This window comes from Mytilus edulis, chromosome 14 (assembly GCF_963676685.1).
Source record: "Mytilus edulis chromosome 14, xbMytEdul2.2, whole genome shotgun sequence".
Taxonomy (NCBI): domain Eukaryota; kingdom Metazoa; phylum Mollusca; class Bivalvia; order Mytilida; family Mytilidae; genus Mytilus; species Mytilus edulis.
The window spans coordinates 55,969,767-55,976,295 of record NC_092357.1 but is presented as its reverse complement, the minus strand read 5'-3'; the positions used below and the strand labels follow the sequence as shown (position 1 = coordinate 55,976,295).

General features: G+C 30.9%; 1 protein-coding gene across 1 annotated transcript in view; it reads right to left on the bottom strand.

The window, feature by feature from the left end:
* Positions 1 to 2,411: 2,411 nt before the first annotated feature.
* LOC139503551 (uncharacterized) overlaps positions 2,412 to 6,529 on the bottom strand; it is a 186,046-nt gene continuing 181,928 nt past the window's right edge. Inside the window, exon 6 of the transcript XR_011659128.1 lies at positions 2,412 to 2,630. The gene's annotated coding sequence lies outside the window, so the exon portion shown is untranslated. The remainder of the gene's footprint in view (positions 2,631 to 6,529) is intronic.

Here is a 6,529-nt window from a genome sequence, read left to right as displayed (position 1 = left end):
AGAAATAAAATAACCCTACTCTAAGACGTAAATACTCGTTTCAGTGCTCGACTGATGCCCTGTTACTTACATGTATTCGTTCCATATTCTCTTACTATACGTGTGATATTCGGTGCACCTTTTTAAAACAATATCTTTCCAATTGTATTCATTCAGTATTTTTTTTTTCTGTAGATTACTCATCTTCAAACGAAATGAGCGTTATAAGTAATTTTTTTCTGACAATTCTTTTTTTTTAATTTCTTATGACATGTTAAGCAAATATAATATTAATAAATGCAGAAGCATATGATTATCTAATGAACCAAATATTTCCTTATTCAATTTTTTACGATTTTTTGTCAACGAAATGGTTAGGCTGATTATTTTAGATATGCAATGTATACTAAATATAAACGCACAAGTTCTTTTAAAAAGATCGAAAACGCGAGATGCTCTTCAGAGATCGATTTTATTTCAATTCCGTGCAAGTGTTAACGGGGTCTAATTAACACCATTTCTGTTTTGATCACTCATCCTTAGGCATCTATGAATATCGAAATATTCCGTAATGTTGCTAGAAACTCAGTCTAAGTATACTCATACAGCTGTCATACCGTGAGTATGAATAAAACCTAGTCCGACCTCTTTTCTCAAATCTCCTAATTATTATTTTTTTCCCATATGCATTCCTCTGTAATTCTTCATTCCGACATTTTAACACAGACACGATTATGTTTTTTTAAACAAAAAATGCGCACCTTATACATAAATATCAAACAATCGGGACAAACTCGGAATGGTCATATAAAAAAACCTACAATGTTAGAAGATTATATGTTAACTTCTCTAGATGTACTTTGTTTTACATGTATGCGTCAATAGGTTACTGTTTTGTTGGTGTTTATTTGAAATCTAATTATCATATTCATGTAAAAATGTAAGTGCAGTACACATTCAAAATACGTCAATGCAATTTGCCATATCCATACCTATTGCTAAAGATACAGTGAATTTTGAGGACATGATCAGAAAGATTGATGATTTTCGTACTTTCTTAATGATTTGTAAAATATCGATGTAATTAACAACCTACAAAAGTCTATACATGTAGAAAATTAAGGAAAAAAGTATTATATTATAATTTGATTGGCTCATCTTGTTGTCGAGTATAAAGATTCTATTTCGTTTCTTTACGGTCATTTTTGTGTATTTTTTGTTGTTAGATTGCTGTATAGTTGACTCTCTTTTCATTCTCATATTTTATCCAATTCTGGAACATGTCTATTATTTAAAAACAAAATTCATTTTTTTCTCGGCAAATTAACCTATCAAAACGATTGTCACTCTCTCCATCGGCTCAAAGAGGAATAACTCTAATAAACGTTTCCAGTTCGCGGAAACCGCGACGTCATAAACCACTGACGGCATAGTACTGTTGCGCTTGTATATGCGCATAAACAATAGAGGGATTTGTCTTTAAGCGGAATGCTTTGCAAAAATAATTTAGACAGACTTAGTAAGATGTAACACCAACTTAGTTGACCCTGTCAGAAAGAACATACTGGAATGTAGTACATAAATAAAAACAATATAGTTCCTACGCATAAAGGGCAAATCTTTAACACTATGTAGCCTTTTTTTGGGGTAAATAAAATGTCAGTTAAAGGCGAAAAACTGGTGATCCTTTTAGAACACACAATTCACTTCTAATTTTGAATATAACAACAATATATGAGTGAATTCTAAAATTGGGACTCAAATATAGCCTGTGTCTCAGATATAAAGTTCCTGGTTTGGAGTATCCCAAAATATCGGTTAACATTGTAGTACAGTCTGATGTTTAAATACAGATGATTTTATCCTTATTCCGTAAAACGTTTTGAAGAGAAACATTTAACATGAGTGGAATTGAGGTTCAAGATTGGATGGTGTGCGTCTTATTAAAATATTAGTATACAAACTGGCCTAATCATACGAAAATGATGTCGCACAAATTAGAGAAGTTATCAAAAGAATAAATACACATAACTTTCAGAGTTTATAAGAGTTTTATTATTATTAAAGACTAATATTTACATGTTCTTATATTTATATTTTACTCAAAAAGAAAGTATAATGTACATAAGAATCGCCTTTGTTGTCAGCCTGTCAATACCATCATCTATTTCGTCATTACCATAACACAAATTTGAAAAATCTACTAGAGTGCAATCAGTAAAACTACAAATTAAATATATGGTAATTCAATAAAATTTCCAAAAAAAGACGAGAGATACCAAAAGTGGTAGAAGTAAGGGTCCAACTAAATACTCGTTTGAGTTGCACTATACCTTTCTTCAAACATAGAAAAACAGAAAAAAAAATATGATATCCCCATAAACCTGACATCACATATACATGATATAGACTTGAAAATGTTTATTTAACTACTTTTAAAACAAACAAGTTATGTCTATCTTTCAAAAGGGAAAAGACGGCCACAAATTCGAATTTTGAGCAAATATACAAAGTTTCGACCTCATTTAACTCAAAAAGTAGCACATGAAGGTATATATTTTATTACATATTTTATCTAATCAGGTAAAAAATAGTCTATATGGAAATTTTTATCGAAATGTAAATACGGGATCAAAACTGTATCGCATGCCCTTTATCAACATAAAAAGTAAGCAAATTCATATGTAAGCCTACAAGTAAGTTGGCATGAAAATGGTTGTAAACTGTTACACTGGACGACAATAAATGACTATTGTTTAATGAAAATGTTATATAAAACTGTTAAGTTATGCACAACCTTTCGCGGTATTTTACATAATCTAAATAACCAGATAACTCAATATTCAGTAAAAACAACTGCCTTCAAAATTTCAAACTTTACTGCATGTCGTTCAATTGTACAAAAAAAATGAAATCAAAGGATGAGGATATAGATGAAGTGTAGAAAAATGGAAAAAAGAAAGTATGGAAATATCAATGCAGCATAAAGAATATGTAGGTGCTCAATTATGAAAAGTAGAAAATAAAGATCAAAATATATATAGATAAGGAAAGTCAATCGTAGTAACCCACAGTTCAAAAGTCATGAATAGATAGATAATAATGTTCAAAATAAAGGAAAAAAATACCTGAATAATTGAAGCATTTAAACAAAATAAGGACATCAAACATTGATTGGAGTGTTAATGTTCAATAAGCATATACTAATTCATTCAAATATGTCTGATTATTCGAGGTCAATGATTACAAAGAAAAGGACTGACGTAATTATAATCTTCAAACAAATTCAACTAGTGTCTCAGATTTTATCAAAGATCTGTGTTAAATCAAAATAAGGATATGTTGTATGATTGCCAATGGAAAAAAACCTGGTGACTAAATAATTGGGATGTAAGGAAGCTTTATGTCACTGTATGAAGTGAGTTGAACTTTGTCTGAATCAGTTTTTTATTATGAATTATTCAAAACGCAATTTAGATAGTTTTAGTCGTTTTGAACAATTATTCTAAAATTCGTCTTTCTGATTTAAAACATACGAACAATTTCACATTAAATTTGTAGATGCATCCTTCGTCCATTCATTAGGAAAGTGTGATGATAAATGATAAAACAAGATGGGTCGCTTCTTTGAATAAAAAAGAGAAGAACGTTAAATTTAAGTAAGACTCAGGCCGTTTGCAAGTTTAATTAGATATATTCATCAACCTTGTATTCATTACCAATAAAAAAATATGGAGTAACAATACTGTATTTAAAGCTTTGCAGCTGTCAGTTGGGGTTGACAATTTTTTCCGCCAGCGGATTGAGTTAAACGGATACTTGCGAGAGTCGAATTCAAAAAGAAACATTTTAATTCGTGGTTCACGTTTACCTCCGACATCCACAATGATTGGAATCAAACGGAGAATAATCAATCTACAGTAATCATAAAAGTAATCGGAGTTCGGTATTTTTGTGATGTTACTTTCTTTTTTTAATATGAACTTTTCAAATAATGTATTGCTCATTGTGATTCATTTGAATTTATTATTTCAGAGCGTACATAGGAAAAACAGTGGTTAATAGGGGTAACAATAATAAAAAAAAAGTCAACAGTAATTAATAAAGGCAATAGTAGTTAAAAAGGGAACAGTCGTAAATAAAGGCAATCTTAGTCAAATCAACCAACGTTCTAGCTATGGTATTGGTAGAAAATGATTCAAATGAAACCCTATATGTAAGGGCTACCCGAGATAGGGCGCTGGCGGTAAATAAAAGGATTGCCATTGAAGTTCAAGGGTGTTTTATAGGAAGATGTGTTGCTGCCATCAGGGAAACTGATTGGCAATGTGCAGAAGTTGGAGATTTTATTGCAATGGCATCTAAAGATGTATTAGAGATTATACCGATAGTTGGCAACAAAACATTCTATGTAACAATCAAATCACACAAACCAATTACGTGTGATGCCCTTCCTATTCGAACAAACCGCAATGACATTGTTGACGAAATGTTATTTATTCAAAATGCCCCAAAGGAAAACAAATTGATATATAGAGTCATTATTAAACTTGAATCTGGAAGGAAAGTTGACAATAGTGTGAAAGTTAAGGACTATCCCATTGAAAGGAAAAATAACTATCCTCAAACAGAAATCTGTCCACAATATTCAAGAAAAGGGAATCTTAAACAACAAAATCAATTGCTGGAAAATGTGTACGGTATCATGCAAAAAATGAACCGAAATCAAAAGCGAAAGAATAAAAACTGACAAAGATTACAAAACCTGTCATTAGGTGGGAATCTGAATGAACGAATAAGTGAACATGGTTTATTGTAGTGTTTTTGTCCGAGCGTTATCGATACGGCTTATGTTGACGAATGCCAGATTTTTAAGTCTGGTATCTCTACATGCTCTATTGATCTTCTTTTCTTTCACATGTCTTTGGCATACTAATAATTTTGTTTACAACTCTTCGATGGAATTTCGATAGGTTTTTGTTTCCAAAACTTGTTTGCTGCTTCCACTTTTGCTTTCAATTTAACTGGTTTGATTTCTGCTTTATGATAAATTATTCACGGTTTTCCAATAAAATGTTGACCTTATACTTTATTTATATTAAATTCAAATAAAAATTATCTATGTTGTCAACAGTATTGTTATTTTTGGGCGGAGTATATTATTTACAGAACTGAGGAGGGATCAATCGAATGAAAAAGTGTCATAACTAGTATTCCTGATTTTTACATTTTTGATTTGTTTTATGACAAAGGAGAAGCTTTATAAAAGTACCAGGATTATAATTTAGTACGCCAGACGCGTGTTTCGTCTGCATAAGACTCATCAGTGACGCTCATATCAAAATAGTTATAAAATATAATCCTTGCTTTACGAAAGCTGATGATTTAGTTCTCATTTAATCTGCTAGTTTATATGAAAATAAGAAAATGTAGTATGATTGCTTATGAGACAAATCTCACAATAGACCAAATGACACAAAAATTAACAACTATAAGCAACGTTATGGCCTTCAACAATGAGTGAAAGCCATATTGGTAAGTCAGTTAAAAGAGGCCTCAAATGATAACATTAATTTAAACAAGAAAATTGAGAAAACTAAAGGCCTGATATGAGTGCAAAACATTAAATGAAAAACAAATAAAATGCACAGCAACAAACGACAACCACTGAATTATAGATAATGGCTTGGTAGAGAGACATACCGAATGGGGCGGGGTTAAACTAGCACTAACCTAGAAAAGTTGTGAAGCAGTATAAACTAAGGACAAACTTTAAAAATCAGTTGAAATTTTTTTTAATCATTTGTCGATGCAAATATACGTCTAACCAAAAAACAAAGTGGACGTGGCAGGGTACTTAAACATTTTCATAACAATATTATTAAACACTTAATGATAGCTAGTTTAAAGCAAATAACAAATAATAAAACAATCACGCATCCAAAACTAGTACTTTATAATGGAGATATTTTAGATATCAATCATTTCGAGCCTCTCTCTTGGACTGTTTTGTGTTTCGTGCTTTTTCTTTTGTTCAGTCAAAATTTAACCAAGGGAAATTGAAAACAATCCGTATATTAACGGATCAGGCGACCATACTGGTATCTCAAAAGAGGGACGAAAGGTACCAAAGGGACAGTCATGCAAGTGTAGAGATACCGGTACGTTGTATCGTTGTATCGTTTTTTGTTTCTTCTTATAGTTGATATGTTTTCCTCGGTTTTAGTTTGAGACCCGTTTTTTTTTAACAATCGATTATATTTTGTTCTCTAATATTTGTATTTATTCATTTAACTTTTTTTTATATAAAATGTTAAATATTTATCTATATTATTATGTATGCATGTTTTGCATTATTATGTAACCGTTGTACTTGCATGGTTTTATGAGAAATACACTATCTATTTGTGACTTTGAAACAATGGAATACTACTGTTGCTTTTATTTATCAGCCAACTCGTGATTGTAAACATAACAAAAACAAATGAGGTAGAGTGTGTGAACTTCACTCATTCTTCAAAATAACTATGTTTGAGCAATATTATTGTTA